Raw genomic sequence first — 21,937 nt, forward strand, 5'->3', positions numbered from 1 at the left:
CTTACCGATTTTGTGCACGCGATTTCTCAAAGACGGCTTAATGGATTTCCATGAAACTTTCAGGACTTATGTTACATTACTTGAACCTTATGCATTTTTTTCCGATTTGATGACGTCACTTCCGGTTTGGAGATATTGTCGATTTTATGATTTTTGAAGGGTCAGGTTGTCCGCAGACTTTCTCAATAATGGTTCAAGATAGAAACATGAAACTTTCAGGTATGATAGACCAAAGTCTGTAGATATGTATAACGTATTTCATTTTTATCGGAAGTGCCGCACGTCGGCGCTCGCTATGGCCCGATAATAGACGTATCACGAATTTCAAAATTTTTAACAATTTTTCGAAGATATCTTTTTACCTAGAAATATTTTGTTAAGACATATAGAACAAAAGAAGTGTAAAATTCCAAGATCTTTCAAATGATATCTCGAAAAAAGGGCTGGCTCCTAAAATTAGGGGCCTAGAGGGGCCGAAACTTTTTTCTTTATATCTCAAAATCTATATAGAATTTGTAATACGTCAAAGAAGCAAAGTTGTTCAAAAGGTCAAGCTTTATCTATTGGCGTCGTCAAAATTTGTCCGGCGACGTCACTTCCGGCCAAACCGGAAGTAGTCAGAAAATGCGTATTTTTGCCGTTCTTGACAAGTTTTTGGGTAACAAATGTCTCTGGGAGCATAAAAATTAATTTTCCGTCCGTCGTCGTCACTTCCGGTCAGACCGGCAGTAGCAAAAAATAGCTTATTTTTGCATTAATTAACATAGCTTTAGATGATTCAAGGTATTTTTGGGCGTTATTTGGCATTTTTAAAAAAAATAAACTCTACTTCCGGTCAAACAGGACGGAAGACCTACTCGTTGCTTTGCAACGAGCTTTGCTCTAGTTATTCTTATTTTTCTTCCTGGGAAAATTTTGTCCGCGAGTGATCTTGTAAACTACACATCAGACTAAGGTGAAATGTTTTTAGGGTCAGTAGACATGTAATGTAGATTTGCGGAACGAAGGTCATTTTGCGCGCACGTGCTTGCAAGAGCGCGCACGTGCAACATGATAAATGACCGATTACATTGATATAGATGTAACTTTTTAAATTTTTGATGAAATGCTTTAGAACTCATAATATAAGGATACATTAGAAGTATAGACAATATGACATGGTCAAAATAGCAAGATCTCACGCGCATGCACGTGCGCTGCACTCTGATTGGCTGAAACAAAAATCTCAATATCTTTTTTGTCTTTTGACGAAATGCTTTGAAATTTTGATTATAGCCATGCATTAGGATATCCTACAATATGATATATAGCAATTATCATGAAAACACGTGCATGCACGTGCGCTGCAATCTGATTGGCTGAAACTTTAAATAGCTATAACTCATTTGGATTTCAACCAAAGAGGATGGGATTTGAAACATAGATAGATATTATGAACTACTACAAGAAGGTATGGTCACCATGCACATGGATACACGTGCATGTACGTGCGCTGTAATCTGATTGGCTGAAACTTTAAACAGCTATAACTCCCTTGGTTTCCAACCAAACAGGATGGGATTTGGAACATAGATAGATATAATGAACTACTACAAGAAAGGTATGGTCACCATGCACATGCGCACGTGCGTGTACGTGCGCTGCAATCTAATTGACTGAAACTTTTAACAGGTATAACGCCCTTGGTTTTCAACTATATGGGGTGGGATTTAGAACATAGATAGATGTAATGATCTTCTACAAGAAGGTATGGTCACCGTGCTCATGTATGCACGTGCGTGCAAGTGAAATGAACAAAATCAAAAATACACTTGAATGAGCGTATTTTTATTACTTTTGGATTAAATACTTTAATTTTTAGTTTATTAAAATATATGGATTGTGTAGACAAAATGATATGGTCATTACGCACAGGCATTCGCATGCGCACGCATGCAATGCTAAAATTTGAATGAACTTCGTACACTTCCAGGTAAATGTTAAAGTCTCAAAAACATAGAGTTTGTCTAATTTAATGAAGCTTACAGGTAATATGGCACAAAAAGAGAGTTGGGGAGCGTTTGGGGAACATCTGTAACGGTTCCCGTTACAATTAGCACTAGTTTATCTTGGCCTTTTAAATTGTTGAGAATACTTGAATTGATTACAAATTGAGTAATATTGTGTAAATTTCTATTTTTTTTTTAAATTTAGATCTAAGCGCAGATCACTCTAACTGCAGAAAAATACTCGACATTAGCTTGGGCCCTTAGCCATTCACATGACAACAGACGGTGTTTGAAGTGCAGCGAAGACTTGCATAGTATTTGCAAGATCTTTCAACATTTTAAAGTTGATTTCTTACTCCAGATTTTAAGGTTAAGTCCGTATTAATTCCTTTCGCGAAAAATTAACTTGAAAACGTCTGCATCAACAACTACACCGCCATGTTGATTATGAATGTAAAAGAAGCTATGGTCAAACGATTTTTCTTTCCGGAATGCATTATATACCTTTCGATTTTCAAAACAATTAGACCGCTAAAATGTTGTGTGTGACTTAGTAAGATCATATGATCAAATTAGAGAAAATCCATGTAAAATTCGAATGCAAATGAGCAAATATTCATCGAGTTTAGAATAAACTCCGGGGAAAATTTGTCCCGTTGTTCGCGCTTAAAAATTAGTGTAGCCCTCCGAAGGCCCAAGCTGATGTCGAGTAAAAAAATTAAGGTCAATTTTGGAATCGATTTCAGAATATCTCGAGAAGTATAAGGAATTACGGAATGAAATTTGGTAGTAATGAAGATTGTTTATATATGAATAGATATGGATAAAAAGTAAAATTGTAACGCATTTGATTTAAAAGAATTTTATTGGCGAAAGTAGGTACCCTATGAAAAGAGTTCCATACCTTTATTTTTTTTTTTCAACACCTCAATTTTTTTTCTAAGCGATCTAAAGGCCTGTAGTTAAAAGTATAAACCAATAGAGCTACAGTCTCGACAGAGACTTCTGATTTTATGAATGTCGGGGATCTTCCCTGAGATTCATGTACCAACAAATATAAACCTTTGGCATTGACCTTGGCGTACATGTATATTTTTCAAAAAAATCAATTTTAGTCATAAATTTTTTGAACGGTTGATACTAGGGCTTTTGTATTTCACGGGTGTATGTACATATATTCATTGTTTCCCCTGAGAACAAACAGTTATATTTTTGATGATTTATGCTAGGATTATTTAATATTTCAAAGGCTTGTTTGTGGTAAGTCCTTCCATTAAATACCAACAACTTTAACCCTATGACCTTAACCATGGAGATTTAGATTTTTTTTGAAAAGTAAATCATCAGTCTTGACTTTTTCATCTTTTGTCAAGACTTAAATTCTGATATCAACACTTTTAATCTTGGACCTTAAATTTTGTCCTACTTTTGAGAAAGTCTAAACTTCGCCATGAGCTGCAATACGAGAACAGCAGTTTTTCAAAAACACATCTTGTTAAATTTTGTATTAAATAATTATCTTTCAGTAGGGTATGGTGCTTCATATTATTGCCTCTAGCAAATGTTCACATCCATTTCTTTCCAAAAGGACCCTAGTATCAAAACTACAGACTACATGTAATTATTAAACGTTATACTCTGAATAATTTGCTTTCATAAAAGGATGCTATTTATATAATTTTTACACGAAATAACAAAAGGACATTAAATGTATTAATATTTTTTTATTTTCACAATTACCATGTAAAAAACCACTTTTCCTAATATAAATCCAGATAATAAAAATGTAATATGAAAAAAAAAATTGACATTGTCCTCAGCAATTAAAAAAATACCCATATGTAATATCACAGTCAAATAATGATGAAGTATCTGAGATAATTACAAATTGCCAACTCAATAATTCAGTACATGAAGTCCGCTGTCCTGTGCTTAATGTCACCACGGCTCCACTCATTAGGCCCTGTGGAGTAGGCGGTTGACAGCAGATTCATCAGTATTCACTTGGAGAAGAGACTTAACTGAATCAAGGGGATAACTTGTAACGTTGTCAGATCAGCTAAAACTGCCTATAAAATACAATAGAAGCAGGTTTAGATAAACGTTTTCTTTCGTTTTTGAAATTTTTCTAAACGCTTGACGTCAAATTGGAGATGAGAATGGTATAAAATTATTTCAATTATTAAAGAAGCCGTGAGGTAAAGATCTAGTAAATGAAAGGTACCTACAGAAATATCAAATTTAAGAAATTAATTCCTTTAATGATGCTTTATAAGTTTAGCATGATCAAATAATGTGTTTTGGGCATAATTTGTAGGTAAACAAGATGAAAATTATATTTTAAACCTTCATTTCCAATAAAAATAAAAAAAACTAGTCATGAATATGGGAGTTTTTTTCCATACTAGACAAAGAAAGTGTATCCAGATTGCATACAGTCTTTCAGATAACAGTTATTTATATGTTCTTGGCCTCTTCTTTAAAATAATATCAAATTTAATGTAGGTATCGGGACTACCTTTCATTTACTAGATCTTGACCTAAAAATGTTATTTTTTGTTTTTTTTAAAAAAAATTAAATGTTAACTTCGCTATATCCGTTATTCGTTTTAGTAGTAAAAGGAGTTCATTACATTCATATAGTTGGGGATCCAATATAACTTCGCTATATCCGTGAAATCGCAATATCCGTGTTCGCATTAAACGAGTTTTACTGTATTGTACTTCCAGGAATGCTGAACCGTCGTATTCGTTTATTATACGATTCAATAATTTAATGCTGAAGTCCTGGACAAAAAACAGTGAGCGACACGTGGTTTCCCTTCATGACAGAAAGTTACAATATTAACCAATGTTATTTTGGAAGTTCCTTAACTATTTTTGGTCCATTCTTGAGAAATTCAAATATTACTTGCAATGAACATTTTTTATACTTTTAATTTCAGTCAAACAGAGGACTACTGATTATGATATAGGTTACTTTATATGGGAAAGGAAAATTAGAAAACAAACAAACGCGTTGAGTACAATTTGTATTTTCATTATTCCCAGTCTGTTCCCAAAATACCATGCGGATCAGCATTAAACCTAAAGACGACCAAATATGTTTTTTTGTAAAAAGTTTATTGGAAACAGTGTATTCACTTGGGAGCAAGAATACATCGTTTATTCTTTTTAAAAACGAAAAAAGTAACTAATGAAGGGACACTGTTTCATCCTAAAACCGAGAATCCTGTGCAAAAGGCATGTTATGAAGTATAAAAATGTCGTGATGGGTTTTACACGATCACCATGGGGGAAATAAAGTGACAATCATGAAATTAATTCGGAATCCCACTACGTTCCATTCAAACTAAACATGTTTTTTTTTATAACTATGTCTGGTGAAATATTGAATACATTTGTCATTTTGTATAAAAAAAATCTTTTTCAACAAAGTGAATCAAATACAGGTGGAATCGAGCTACCTCTGCTGCGTTGTAGGACTGAACCTTCATTAAGTTGGTCTTTCTGAAGGAAAATATTGCCACTGCCAACACTGAAAGATAAATCATTGACCATAATTGCTAATAAAACGGTGCGCATCAAGATTAATATTGAAAAACAAGTCAACAAAATTACTTGGAATTAAAACATTTTAATCAAAGCTACCCATGTCTTTGAAGAATCCATTTCATTAAATCAAAGTGCTTCATAAAAATAACAAACAAAACCCTCGTGCTGCAAAATTGTTTAGCAAAACAAAACAAAACAATCGAGGATCAATATTCCTTTTAATCACGACTAAACGTGCTGCTAAGATATTAAAACTGAACACCTATAATATCCATTAATCGTAAGATGCAGTAATTTGAGCTGACCATACTTGTAGTTGTCACATACTGTACATGTACCTTACTAGTATAATGAAGAAAATACACACTTCTCTTTTTGGCATAAAAAATGCCCATATATTATACCTGACAAGATCTCCAAGGAGTTGTATGCTAGGACGCGGTCCCACAACAAGAGGACCTGATCACTGGAGAGGTATCCCGAAAAGGCACGTACAAGCCATTTAAATGCTACCTTAAGTCTGCAAGCAAATTACAAATTATTTTTTAAATTATTTTATATATTTAATCCATTTCTCGATCATGGTACATGGTTTTGAGTACAGGTACATGAAAAACTTTTACCGTATTTTCCTCAATAGTACAGCCAAATATAGATAGTTTGTTAATTAACCTTTTATTGGAATGGAACTTTTAATTTCTGAATTTTAATATAAAACTCGGAGTATTGGAACAGAACTTCTAATTTCTGAATTTTAATATAAAACTCGGATTACACTAAACACTACTACGTGGGAATGCACATAGAAAATGCTGTAGGAGGTCATACGAGAATTTTGATGACATGTGAGTCGGAGGTCTATAATTCTAATGTTCAAATGAGCAAATAAGGAAGAATGACAATTTCTCTTATTTTACTTCATCGTATAAGAACGCATTAAGCCTAGAATGTAAACATATGATAGGCAGTGATTGTTCCTTCGCCAAGCTCTCAGGTCTAGAAGTGAGAGTCAGTGTCACAACAGGGATGAACTTTCGCGGCATAATGGCCCTGAGTGCCGAGCATATATCTAAATTTGAAGCCCTTTACTGACAAAAATAACGTTTCTATATGAGTGAAACATTTTTGAATGGTACGGTAAACAATATACAATCAACCAATTAATCATAAATTATTTAGAACCACCAATTTTAGCACAGAAGATGCAACATGCTAAAATGTACAAAGGAACAATATATATGCAGTACACAGTCTAAATAATATTGCGTCAAAGTGAATGATGAATACACAAACATATTTTGATTGAGAATTAAAATAAATCAAACAAAAAGATTTTTTCACATTTTTTAAATTCAATTTTCTGAAGAGTCATGACGTATTCCCAATTCCGATCGAGTGTCAAGACCACCAATCTCGCTCAAAAATTAGTTTAGGATGAACTCTCGTGAGAGTACAGGGATGTTTGAAATTTAGCTCTCGGCTCATCTATTACTTCACTTCAAAGAGTTTATTTATACGCATATAAATAATCAAATAGTAGATAACTTGAGATATAATATGTAAAGTGCAGGCATACAACCACATAACATTTTTCTTATTTTTTTTTCTTTCCAAAAAGTATAATTTTGGCAAACAAAACTGATTAAAAATCTTTGAATACATTTTTATTATTAAATATTTCTGAGAAATTGTTTGAACATTAAATAATAGTCATTAAAATTTTCATGTATACCATGTACATCCCGAATAAAATCCGAGCTCTCTAAAATACCGGTACATTGTTTTCATTTCAACAAATTGGCCTCGGACATAAGTTGTCTGTAATATTAATTTCAAAATGGGCAATTCCGAGTAACGTTAAATTTATAGATGGCTAACAGAGAAAGCAAAACAAATACATTTATATATCGATTTTTACATTTTGAATTATCATAAAATTTCAAATAAAACAAAAGTAATGTCCCTGTAAATTTAAAACCTCAAATAAGATTGACCAGTTGTTACGGATTTGTCAAATGTTTGTAATTTAAATTGGCCAGATTATTTTGTAAAAGATAACAGAAAATCATACTAATGTTCATGAAGCTAAGGGTATTTAAAATAACATTGAACAATGAATTAATAAAAACTATAGATTCCTCAGATAACAAATTTCCTTTCAACATGATAAGAGAGAATGGATAAATTGAACTTATCTTCCAAATGCTTGAAAAGATAAACTGTTTCAACTTTCTATCAAGGATAATGTTTGATCTCCTTTGATTCAGTTTTCTATTCCTTGTATAAATTCAATAATTGCTGATTTTAATATTTCATTGTTTAAAATGATATTAACACGAATTTATTCCAAATAGGAAATTTTATGAAGTTTAAAACGATACATATTCTGAACTGAAATACTGATTAACATAAAAGCATACTAACGGTTGACATCCAACAGATTTGAGGTGAAAAAACAGATCTGATTCGTGTGTTTGAAGAAGTGATTCAAATAGAAGACTCAGGCCAACAATTCCCTGAAATGGAAAATAAAGTTGATTAAAACTGGCAAAGTTTGATTAAAGAAATACATTGAAGAGGAAAGCCGTCGCCTCTGACCTCTCTATACTACTGTATAGTAAGATATCTGAAAAATATTCTTCTAAAGAGTGAATTGTACATACAAATACGTCGGAATATGGATAAAGTGCTTTATTATAATTGTTTTTGCCATTCCTATTTTAACCAACAAAAAAAAAACAAAAAAAAAAACAAACAAACAAAAACAAAACAAAAAGACCTAGCAAAAAACTTTAAACAAATGGAATTTGTTTAATATGCACATCACACACTGTTTATAAATCTCATATATAATAGTAACTTATGTACCTGTGGATGGGAAGAAATACTGTGGAGTCTGACAGAAATGTTCATCATACTATATTCGAAAGACGTAGTAGAGGGTAATAGGCTCTTTATACAGAAAACACATTGGTGCCACTGAAAAATAATATCACGATCACATAATGCAAAATTTCTGTTTAATATCATCAAAGCTTTATTGACAAAGATCAAATTTAGTGCTTTGAGCCAGGGTTTTTCATATATCTTTTAAATCTAGACGGAGTGGTAGCTGTATCATCAGAAAAGATAAAGCGTCTGGAATTTCAGCTAAAAAATGAAAGCAATACAGAATAAATTGTGAAAGATTAAGTTTATAAACGTGTGGATCAGTGGATTTGACAAACTATTGCATCTTATCAAGTGTGTATATATCTGTGTTACTAGATGAAATTGTTTTCCCTATTTACTGGTAATATGTTTGTGCACTGGGCTCCGATTCCTTGTGAGATGAAATTTTATAGCGTTGAAACAAAATGTGATAGACTTTTTTTCTTACACATTTTTTCACTAAAGTTAAAATGGTACTGCATGGGCAGCAAACATAACCTATTTTGGACCCCTGCTACATGTATCTGATAGATGATTTTACCCTAACAAAACTAGAGGTACTGTGAGCGATGAGTTCGCTGACAAACTGTACCCCCCGCCTCCATATAGTTATAATGGCAAAGTCCTTGTTTTGCTGTGGCCGGAAAACCAAAAATATGTGTCGGATCAAAAAGTAAACTAGGTAAGGTGCACAATGGCAGTGTGTAATAAAGATTCTGTGAAAGTTTCATCAAATTTCATTCAATGGTATTAGAGGAGTTGCGGACAAAAAAGAAGGACTGACTGACTGAAGTGTACACACTGACACTCGGACGGACGGAATTAACGAAACATAATATACCCTCCCGCTTTTCAAGCGTGGGGTATAATAAAAGTATAGTTTACAGATATAGTGAAAAAACACTGATTGTGTGTATGAAAAGTGATTCAACTAGAAGTGAACACTTTGGAAACTATAGTGATAAAACTTTGAAAACTTTGATTTAATATAGTGATAACTTTGACACTTTGCCTCTCTTACTATATAGTAAACTATTTTGAAGTATGGTATTTTTAATAGGGTAATGCAAGTATATTTGATCCTATGTTTAACTTGTCAACAAAAAAACAAAAAAAATATCAAAAAGGCAACATGACTTAAAAAAAATTATAAAACTGTTTTTCAAATCTCATATATAATATATTGCATATAATATCTGTAAGTTAAGAAATGGCCACATACATTAAAAACCTTAGCCTATAGGCTCTTTTAATTAACACATTTTGTAAATCACGTGATCACATAATGCAAAATTTCTGTTTAATATCATCAAAGCTTTATTGACAAAGATCAAATTTAGTGCTTTGAGCCAGGGTTTTTCATATATCTTTTAAATCTAGACGGAGTGGTAGCTGTATCATCAGCAAGATTGCGTCAAGTTAGCTAAAAAATTTCAATACAGAATAAATTGTGAAAGATTAAGTTTATAAACACTGGATCAGAAAACTATTGCAGCTTATAAGTTTTTCTCTGTGTGCTAGATGAAATTATGAACCAAGTATATCTGAAGCTTTGCATAATTGGGTTCCTGGCATTTCATGGATTTTAATGAAACAAAATGTGAATACACATTTTTTCAGCTTAAAGTTGAATGGTACTGCATGGGCAGCATACATAACCTATTTTGGACCCCTGCTACATGTATCTGATAGATGATTTTGCCCTAACAAAACTAGAGGTACTGTGAGCGATGAGCTCACTAAATGATACCCCCAGCCTCCATATAGTTATAATGGCAAAGTCCTTGTTTTGCTGTGGCCGGAAAACCAAAAATATGTGTCGGATCAAAAAGTAAAATAGGAGGTGCACAATGGCAGTGTGTAATAAAGATTCTGTGAAAGTTTCATCAAATTTCATTCAATGGTATGAGAGGAGTTGCGGATAAGAGATGGGTACCCCAAAGTGTAACAGACGGACGGACGGAATTAACGATTACTATATACCCTCCCGCTTTTCAAGCGGGGGGTATAAAAAGTATAGGTTACTATAGTGAACACTTTGACACTATGAAACCTTTGATTAAATATAGTGAACACTTTGGCACTATAGTGATCACTTTGAAAACTTTGATTTACTGTAGTGATAACTTTGAAACTTTGATTTACTATATAGTAAACTATTTTGAAGTATGGTATTTTTGTTAGGGTAATGCAAGTATATTTGATCGCTATGTTTCTTGTCAGTCTCAAATAAAATATCGGCAACATGACTTAAAAAAAATTATAAAACTTTTTTTTCAAATGGCTTATAATATATTGCATATAATATCTGTAAGCTACTAATTGGCCACGTTATTAAAAACCTTAGCCTACCGACTTCTAATTAACTCATTTGTAAATCCGTGTTTATTGTGTTTCTGATGTATTTTTTCCTTATAATATTCTCATTATAGTACAACTAAACCAGTCCGTTTTCCTGCTAATTACTGCTCTGTACTGATTTCAAGTTCCTACTAACTTTCTTTACTGAAAAGGGTGTTAAGATTTCGCTATCAGAAAACTAGAGCTTATAATTTTTCTCTGAGTGCTAGACGATATGAACCAAGTATATCTGAAGCTTTGCATTTAATTGGGTTCCTGGCATTTCATGGATTTTAATGAGCATACTTGAATACCCTAAGCTTGGCAATTAGGATATGTGTTCGTGGAGACATATAAACATTTTATTTGAATGCTCTGTTAGGTTATATCTGAGACAAAATCTCGAAAACACTCAGTAGGGTAACACTGTTTATGATAAAAATTCAGCTTTCAGTAAAAGAGTCCTACAAACTATTGCATATTAACATGTACTTTGAAGAACCCAGTATATTCCACCGTAATTTTCAGTAAGTAATTATCACAGCTGCATGTAATCAAGTTATAAGTGTTGGAATGGATGCATTGATAGATATTTCATTACAAATTAGACATATATTTCATCATCTTTTCATCATCTACGGATCGAAAAAAAAAAATCATGCAATATGCATTATGTAGAACTATTGACATAATACATGTTTTCCTGATATAATTGAAGTAGATGTCGATAGGAAAACCATAATCACAAAACACTATAATGTTGTATATAATGGGAAGTCATGGAACCTTAATATCTATCAATTATTTCCCACAATTTATAGCTACATCATCTGCCAAAAACTCTACCATCTGTCACATTTCTAAAGCCTGTATCTAAACTCTAGAAAACACAGCAAATTCCAGACATATATAAACCTCCAGAAACATTTAGTGCAAGTGCTCCGCCTTTTTTAATGACATTAAGTGATGAACCATTAAAGTTTATCACATACTTGATCAGCTCATGCAGGTTTTCTCGTTGATAATTTAGAAAAAGTGCATTACACTGTCTATTGCAATCAAGCTTTAAGCATAATTAATTAAAAGATTACTCAACCAAATCAATGTTCCATTAAACAATCTTGATAAAAATATTCTGATGTTCGGTAGAACTGCACAGTTTAGTTATCAATAATACACTGTATAGACATTAAAATCATCTGATATATTAAAAGTAATTAATTTGAAAGTTATTTCATGTATTCTGTAACAATTAATGACAAAAAATTGGTATGTCACCTGATTTTGAGGCTGTATTCCATTAATGCAAAACATCATCATGCCAACCTTTTTTTTACTTTCTTTTTGGGAAATATATGTATAGAAAAAAATCTTTCTGATTATTCAATATCATAATTCTGAAACATCCAATAAACCATAATTGTGAAATAACAATATAGAGACTAATTTGAGATGGATATCTTCTACATGTATAAAATATAAGCCTGCTCAGAAAACAAAGTTTGGAACAAAGAATTTTAACGATTTTTTTAAAAGAAAGAATTTCGTGGTGTTGCTTCGTTTTTTTTTTGTAATTGGAACTGCCGTAGAGGTGAATATGATTTAAAACAAAACTCACATAAGCCTGATAAACTCTTCACAAGACCTCAGCTAGCTTTAAGTACGGGGTTGTTAAGTAGGAGGATAAGTTTAGAATCAATTTCTCGATACACTTCTCAATTGTATTAATGTTTAAATTTTCGGTGATACAATTGTTTTTATTTCATATTTACAAAAGAAGATTTATACCTCAAACATTTTCAGTTTGAATCTTCATAATGCTTTTGTTGTTGAGATTTTAAAAATTATATTCATGCAATTTTGAATCTTGAAGACATTAGGTCTTGAAGCTCAGAAAAATGTGCACTGTTTATTCGTCCTTATAGGAAATTTGATGTCAAAAAGTGCACATATACATGGCAAATCAAACACTGATATACGGAGAAAATAGAATCTGTATAACCAATTTTTTCTCAATATTTAATGCAAATCATAATGACTATTCTTGCAAATTTATCCACTTTAATAGTCAGGTTGAATTTACATGTATGCTACATGCATAGAAAATTTAGTTATGAACTTTAGGCATGAAATGCTACATCAAAAATTTATATAATCCATATAGCTATCTATGGAAAAGTAATGAATTTGATCGCATATCAACTACAGTGTACTAAGTTGTCAAGCAAACTCGCTTTCATCTCATTTGTGTCCCTTAATCCTGATGTGATAGTAATGGAAATAATTACTAAACTTAGTTGGTGTAATGAACTAAATCATAGATTGGATAGAGTACGTTAGTGTTTCATCTGATGTGCATATTTCTAAAAATAATCCTCAGATGGAAGATGATTTATTCTCAAGCAGAAAATAACCCAGGATCGTTATTTCAAATTCCCTAGAGCACTTCCAATCTTCATAATGATATATTAAATAGTAAGTAATCCTTTTGCGTGTGTCTAATTATCCATCCTATACTATATGATCTGAATTATTTATATTACATGCTTTTTCTAAATTATCATCTGTCCATAACTTTCACATTAATGGGTCCTTCGGATGAGACCGTATAAACCGTGGTCCCGTGTCGCAGTAGGTGCTGGCACGAAAAAGATCCCTCACTGCTCAATGGTCGTACATGTAGGTGCCGAGTATAGAACAAAATTTGCAGATTTCCACCGGAAAGTCTCGATCCATATGAGTAAAAAATGCTCGAGAGGGGCTTTTATCATGTTCAACAACAAACAAGCAAACAACCACATTGATGGTAAATACACTGTAGCTAAAATGAGAACTTATACCGGAGTGTATAAAGTACACCTCATGTAGCATAGTATCATGTAAAAGAATACTAGCAGTATCTACTTAATCAATTTTGAATGTTTTCCTTTTTTCAGAGTTCTTCACTGCAAAATTAACCATATAAACAAGGGGCCCTTTGCCAGAAAGCTCACAAGTGTAATGGCGATCCTGCTGTTCTTCATCAGCAAATTTTTTAAAGATGCAATAATATTCCGTTTTTGTTGCACCGTCCTACCTCCTGTAGATCATGCCTTGACATACATGTAGCTTCAATCTACACTAAATGGGCATGTTTACAAATATAATGATGACTTAAAGATCCTTGCTGTTCTATAAGTTCTACACAAGATTTTCTTCAGTGTCTACTTGCATCATTTAGAATACGCTGTAGATGCTTTAAAATCAATCATCTGCCATAATATAACTCATTTGTATATTATTTCATGATTACTTTGAAATTTCACTGCTAATGAAAACACTGTTTTATTTTTAGTTTAACAGCATAAGGAAAAGAAAGAAATTGCATTTTTCTTCTGTACATTTATGGTAAATTTTCTTCTAATTTGGTTCTTGCTAAAAAAAAAATGCTCATAAAGAATGTATGACATTTACAAGTCAAAAGGTTAAAGGCATACTCGTACTGGTAATTTAATATTTTGCAATCGTTACTGGATTTTCTGCCGGAATAAAACCCATAGGAGAAATATTTTCTGTTGAAGCTATTTAGCAACGTAGATGCATTATTTAGTTATACACTGAAAATGAAATTATAACACTGGGCCATCTTTAAAATAATGCTTGCTTCTTCTCTCCTGACTCAGAGGAATATTACTGGGTCGGTAGATAGGTGGGAAAATCTTTTTCCCAGAAAATTTCAATATATTTGTTGACGAGATATGAGGAATAAAAAGAAGAAAAAAAATCTGTGTCCTGGAATGTAAAAATAAACTTTTGAGACGGGCCATTTTCACACAGTCAGTCGGGAGAGGGCAACCAAACAATTTTTCAAAGGTGCCCCGAGCATTTTCATTTCTTGTGTTAAACGTATACTTAGTAGTTCCTTAAACCTTTCACACGTCCATTCATTTTAGCTCCTTTTACCACTTAGTACCAGTGAGGAGTATATTTTGTGCCATTCTCTACTGTGACACAGGACCTCATCAGTTTTATTGTCTTCTAAATGATCTGAGTATCTACATGTTCATGTCCAATAGTGGCATTCAAACCAAAATTGGTGTTCTACTGTAATTATTTTGCCATGTGTCTGTCTTTTTTCAGAAGGTTTAGAAGCAACATCTGTTCAAAAGGTTTAACAATTACATGTAACCTACTTGTATGCATGATTTCTTTATCCCAGAAAATTTCAATATATTTGTTGACGAGATATGAGGAATAAAAAGAAAAAAAAATCTGTGTCCTGGAATGTAAAAATAAACTTTTGAGACGGGCCATTTTCACTCAGTCAGTCGGGAGAGGGCAACCAAACAATTTTTCAAAGGTGCCCCGAGCATTTTCATTTCTTGTGTTAAACGTATACTTAGTAATTCCTTAAACCTTTCACATGTTCACTCATTTTAGCTCCTTTTACCACTTAGTACCAGTGAGGAGTATATTTTGTGCCATTCTCTACTGTGACACAGGACCTCATCAGTTTTATTGTCTTCTAAATGATCTGAGTATCTACATGTTCATGTCCAATAGTGGCATTCAAACCAAAATTGATGTTCTACTGTAATTATTTTGCCATGTGTCTGTCTATTTTCAGAAGGTTTAGAAGCAACTTCTGTTCAAAAGGGTTAACAATTAGCTTACTAGTATGCATGATTGTATCATTTTCCATTATTCTTAACACACTTGAGGTCTTCTGTAAAAGATCACGATTTACTCATTTTAGATGCCTTAATATGATGAACAGATTTCGCTGTTAAAGGTTGGTGGGCAACCTGCCTTTATATCCCCTGTTTCCTACGATTTAAAATTAACAGCTGCAGAATTGCTTAATGTTTATCCTACATGTGAGTGATGTGACTCAATGTGTGAATACTGGGGGAGAAAAATAAACCCATGACACTTATTGAAGTGATGCACGGTTTTGTCAACTATAAACATAATCAAGTGCCAACCACACATAAAAGGAAAATCGACAACTTGACGGCACAAATTTGGTGGCAAGGGAAAAATAAATCTGAATCCTGTCATTCCAATCATTTCTTAATGGCTGAAAATGTTATTGAACAGAGAATTCCTACACATGACTTTCTTGTGGCGTGAGGTATGGATCAATATAAAACATCACTTTAATAATGCAGTAAGGAACTATTTACTTCTCTCTTGAAACATCATTTGTTTTCATTTCATCTACTTTAAAAGCCTGAATAAAATTGCACAGATGAAATACAGGTCGCTGTGTAACAAAGCAAAAACAATATCTCGGTGAACTTCTTAGCTTTAATGAGGACACTGATTTACTTGCTGGTAAATTAAATGACTATTTCTCCTCAAGGTCTACATAAAGAAGTTTTTCACTAAAAAAATATGTTTAATAAGCTTCAATTGATTGTTAAATCAGCTTAATGAAAACGCAAAACAGGAAAAAGTTTCTAGTCAAAAACAAGAAAACACAATTTATTTCAACAGTATATAAATTACTACCGAGCCCTTTATCAACACCTTCAACATCATTCAACAATATTCTACGGTATGTGTGAAACCCAAATTAATTAGCAGCTATGATAGAATTTACTTGTACATTGAAAATTATCATCAAAAATATGTCTCTAACCATAGTTGGCAGGAATATCATTTCCATTAACAATACAGATTTACTTTCAATTTTAATGATCAATTTTTTTTAAATCTACAAATAATACCAAATTGTTAGCGGGGCATAGAAATACAAGAGGTAGAATCAGGAGACTAGGAGGAATAAACATCCCCTTTGAACCACTTAAATCTACTGTAAGGCCTGCATTTTGATCAGGTGGATCTAATATTCCTTATACCAGTTTTTTTCCTTCAAAAAAGGCTTAACAACTGGTTTGCAAATTGTAAATGTCAGTCAAAATACATCCCAGTGAAAGTCAAAATACATCCCAGTGAAAGGTTATTTTTGCTAATAAAATCATTATGTCAACAATTCAATTATATTTACCAAATGCTGAAAATAAACATTATTGTTTAAATTTCTGTAATATCAACTTATCTGTCTGCAGCCTTCCTCTTTTTAAAATTGATCATATACTCAGAGCATGCTCTTGAATATGAGCATATGAATAGTGAAAAATAACATGTCAAAACGTGGGCCCATAGTTTTCTTTCTTTTGCTTATAAAATTTCTGAGATAGTTCGTCACTGAACATGTGTAAAAACTCAATCCCAACTTAAAGAAGTACATGTAGTCCTCCTTGACTTTATTTATAACACCTGTAACAAAGTTACAGACTTCATTTTGGACAAATAAATAACCACATACACATATATTTCTCTTATTGCATTTAAAATGTTTCAATGCAATACTTTGTTCTCAAATATTACGGAAAGCTCCTTTATTTAACAGCTTGACCTCAAGAACTATCAATCAACTGTCTTAACATGTATGAAAATGAAGCTCAAATTGACTTTTCACTTCTTCAAAAAATTGCAAAACATTTGACCTAGATATAATGGCAGTTTGATTGAAAACATTTCAAGGAAGCACTTAAAACATCAATGAATAAATCAAACTCCATCTATAATTTTTCCCGATCCCCACACCCAACAACATCACTGATAACAAGTTCATGTCCATACCGTACATAGCAAGTACATACCATACATAGCAAATCCATGGAAAGGGATCACGCCATTTGGGGGGTAATTCACAGCGAACTCATCCATACCCAACCTCCCACGGATATATGATTTAGGAGGGCTTGCACTGTTGTAATCAAAGTGTTTCAATACACATGTATCTCTTGAAAATGGTAACAAAATCTGGAAGTAAAATTAAATACAAATACAATATCTGCTTTAATCACTAATTATCTTTTGGTTGACTTTTACGTATACTATAAAATATAATTATATAAATACAACATACTTGTTTTAGAAATATTTGAACCAAGGGAAGGGGAAGGGAAATGTAAATCAACCTTAAAAATGATTTAAATATTAAGGTTTAGTAATTTAAACAAAGGTACAGTTATTGATGATAGCTCAAAATGTGAGATTTGAAATCACCCTGAATTATCTTGATGAAGTTTTTGTTTGCAAATTTGATTATTTTATCCTGGAAATGATCAATACTCATTGCTGTGCAGATTTCATCTGCAGTATAATGGGAAGAAGGAGAACTCTGGTGCAGACAAATTTAGTACCTGATATAAAAAGTCCTCAAAAACAAAATACTGGTCATCATTTGTTGCAGTTAGCTTCACATCCTGTTTTTTAAAATAAAAATGATTATCAATCAATCAATCAATCAATCAAGGATGATATTCTCTGTAGTTAAAATACAAGGAAATTAATAAATCCATGGAGCCCTTGTTATGCAAATTAAAGATTGCAGAGAAAATTTGTGACCTACCTATGACCTTTTTGTATATTATCTATTAGATTCAATGTTTCTTTTTTAACAGTGAAGACAACAGGTTTTTAATACATGTATGCTGCATTTTTCAAGAGACATTGCAAAATTGGATTAAAAAGGATCTTAGCTTAATCTGAATTTAGTTGCTTAGGTTTATTTAAAAAAAAAAAATAATAATAATTACAGTAATGAACTTACTCTTTCCCTATGGGTGCAAGAATTTCTTTCGTTCTTTTATGAAATGGAAGTATGCCCAGAATTAAAATTTCATGGGCCTTTCAGATAAGCTGAAAAATGCTTGAGAAGATAACATTGGTACACTTTTTCCCTGTAAAGTTAATTCTTTCATATTTGTGAATTGAGTCAGCCTCACTCATACATTACATTATTATGTTCCCCAAACGAAGTTTGGGAACATATTGTTTTTACTTTTTCTGAATTTTTTCTTTGTTCTCCGGTACTTTTTTGTCCGCGAGTGTTCTCGTAAACTACTCATCCGATCTAGGTGAAACCTTTTTAGGGTCACTGGGTATGTTATGTAGATGTGCGGAACGAAGGTCATTTTGTGCGCAGGTCGCGCACGTGTAACACGTGAAATGACCAATATAATAGATTTAGCCGTAACTTTTTAAATATTGGATGAAATGCTTTGAAACTCATAATATAAGGATATAATAGTAGTATAGACATGATGACATGGTCAAAATAGCTAGATCTCACGCGCATGCAGGTGCCCTTCGCTGCGATTGGCTGAAACTTAAAGTCTAAATATCTATTTTGTTTTCTGACAAAATCCTTTGAAATTTTGATCATAGTCTTACATTATGAAGATCTACAGCATGATATATAAGAATATTCATGAACGCACGCACATGCACGTGTGCTGCAATCTGATTGGCTAAAACTTTAAATGCCTACAACTTTCTTGGTTCTCAATAATACAGGGTGAAATTTCAAATATGAATAGATATAATGATTGCCTACATTATACTACTATCAAAAGTAAATACATGGACGTGCATGCACATGCGACCGCACACAATGTATTAAAAGACAGTATACTTGAGTGTTTGATGTTCATGCAGAATTAAGAACTTCTAAATGTCAAGACATGTAACATACTGAAGCATGCAGATCTTTTTACCCTTGACCTTGAAACTTAGGTCAAGGTCACTGGTAACCTGAATAAAAATGTTGATATTAACTATTTACCAAAATCACCTTGACCTATGAACTTGAAATCGACCTTAACCTTTGTCCTTGACCCAAGGGTAAAAAGAAACATGAAGTACATGTACATGTATCTAGAAACACCTTTCAGAGTTTATTTCGGTTGACAGGTTAGAAGTTAAAGAGGTGGTGGTTTTTAATGACCTTGACCTTTCATCCAAATGTCACAATCAATCTTAAGTTCTTGGAATAAGATACAAGATTCAACTCCAACGTTAAATAGGTTAAGAATAAAAATACCCCCCCCCACCCCCACCCCCACACACACAAACAAATCAAATTAATGGCAACGTAGAGAATCACTGTTAAACTCAAATAACACCTCGGACCCACATAAAATTTCAGGAAAACTGCAGAAAAGAGCTCGAGGAAAGTGTATTAAAATATTTCATTTGAGTTTCCAAAGTATATAGAAATTATTAATTTATACAGAAAAAATTACAAATCCTGTCGTGTTTAAAATTAAAGTGCAGATGACCAAAGTTGGCATATAAGCCTTTTATAGCCTATTTATTCAGATGTCGTTAATAGCATTCGATTCTACTGATTTGAAATAATATTTTAATACCAAGCATCCTTTGTTTAATTTACCTTTGAAATTTATTTGAATTTTTTTTAGAATTACGCAATCCCCAGAAATAGCGATTTTCGGTATATTAAAAAATCAATATACATGTACGCTCCTTCGTAAAATAATCAGATATTTGCATTCATGAAAAAAATATTAATAAGAAGGTGTTAAACAATATAGGTCACATTAGCTGACACGAATGTCTTTTTAAACATCTCTTGTAAAACCCAGAGAGTAGCCCCCTATGCATTGGAAAAAATGAATAGTTCCGGTCAAAAAACCTTTATATATTTATTTACAAAGTATATAAAATTTACCAGGCACAGGTATCAGAGTTGTCAAAATGGCCTGAGAGGAAATATTAAAAAAATTCTGAACAGAAAGGAAAATCCCTTTTCCATGTATGGAACTACTATTGAATAAGTTCATTTTGATTGGTTAGGTATTGGCGTGATACCCTTAGTCGACTTTAACCCTGCCTTGTCGTCGGAATAAAACCAACTTTGAAATAAAATGTGAATCGATATATTAAAAATATGACATATGCTTGAAAAATGGTAAATTTGTGATGTTGCAATTTTTTTTTTGATTCGCGGGATAGAAAGATAAAATATGTTAATCGCTTAATCAACATGCCATAATCATCTTGCATATGCATGTACATGTACGTGTGCGCGCATGCAAAACGTTAAACAATATATCGTTGATAGTTGATATCATTGTAACTTTTATATTCTTAAATGAAATATTGGGATACTTAGCATATTTATAAAAGGTCTTAGAGGAATAAGGCACGATAAGGGACATGGGGAGCGTTTGGGGAACATCTGTAACGGTCCCCGTTACAAAGTATTTTATAGAAAAACTCTCATATTAAACTGAACACTTCATGACAGTTTGCTCTTTCCAAAATTAAATCCTATTACTTAATTAAGATCAGTGATTTCAATAGATCATTTCATTTTTATTAGAACAACTTTTTAACTCAGTCCTCTTTACAAATTAGATTAATACTATCAAATTATCTTTTTCTTTCATAATTATTCATCTTTGATTTAAATGTTTTCAAACCAAAATACATGTATTACATTTCAAAGAAAGAGGCAAGAATTTATTTTCAAATAATGAACATAAAAAACATCTGTTGGATAAATTGAGTTCTACGTTTTTGTTATTTTAACAGGAGACAAATGCTAATGATAAGGACATTATTCTTTAAAACTCACATAGTTTCAATAAATTCATCTTAAAAAACAGAGTATAAAATACTATGTTTTTGAAACATGAAAGAAACAGATTTAACTGATATTGTCAGTGCATGCAGACACATTAATCTGAATGCAGTGAAAAATGAAGCTGTTTCTACAAAACATTTCAGAAGTGATATAACACTTTTATAAACAGGGAGAAATACATGTCTAAGTTAATCATTATGACACCCAATGGTCCAGTCTATTTCTTTAAAAGTGACACAGACTTCCCGATAATTAACACTAACAAACCTTGTAAAGTAAACTGTCGACTAATAGGTCATGTTGCAGCACATTTGTTTTCAGTTGCTCGTAATAAAGGACATCCTGAAATGTACAGATATATTAGGTGCCAACCATCTGAAAATAATGATGCTGGAAAATACAATTTAATAAGTTTTTATTCAAATCATTAGTAATTATTGAAGTTGTTTTGAAACGTAATTGACAGGAAAAGCTCTCAGAAAATCTTCTCTAATTGAACATAAAATCTAAATGTATATGTCTCAAGAGTTTGTTGATGAATTCCCTTGAATCTCTTGGAGTAACCTGTGCCAACAAACAAAGAACATTAAAAGACACAATTCTTGCTAAAATTTAATTAATAAGATATATTTAGATTTTTCAAAAATGTGAAATAACAGGAAAATATATTAAGATGTTT

At 32.3% G+C, this 21,937-nt stretch overlaps 1 pseudogene; it reads right to left on the reverse strand.

Annotated features, from left to right (window-relative positions):
- Positions 1 to 3,711: 3,711 nt before the first annotated feature.
- On the reverse strand, positions 3,712 to 21,600 carry LOC134280623 (TBC1 domain family member 19-like; annotated as a pseudogene).
- Between the last annotated feature and the right edge of the window lie 337 nt (positions 21,601 to 21,937).

Source organism: Saccostrea cucullata, unplaced genomic scaffold (genome assembly GCF_032062105.1).
Source record: "Saccostrea cucullata isolate Sc308-1 unplaced genomic scaffold, CSIRO_AGI_Scuc_v1 ctg6028, whole genome shotgun sequence".
NCBI classification, from domain to species: Eukaryota; Metazoa; Mollusca; class Bivalvia; order Ostreida; family Ostreidae; genus Saccostrea; species Saccostrea cuccullata.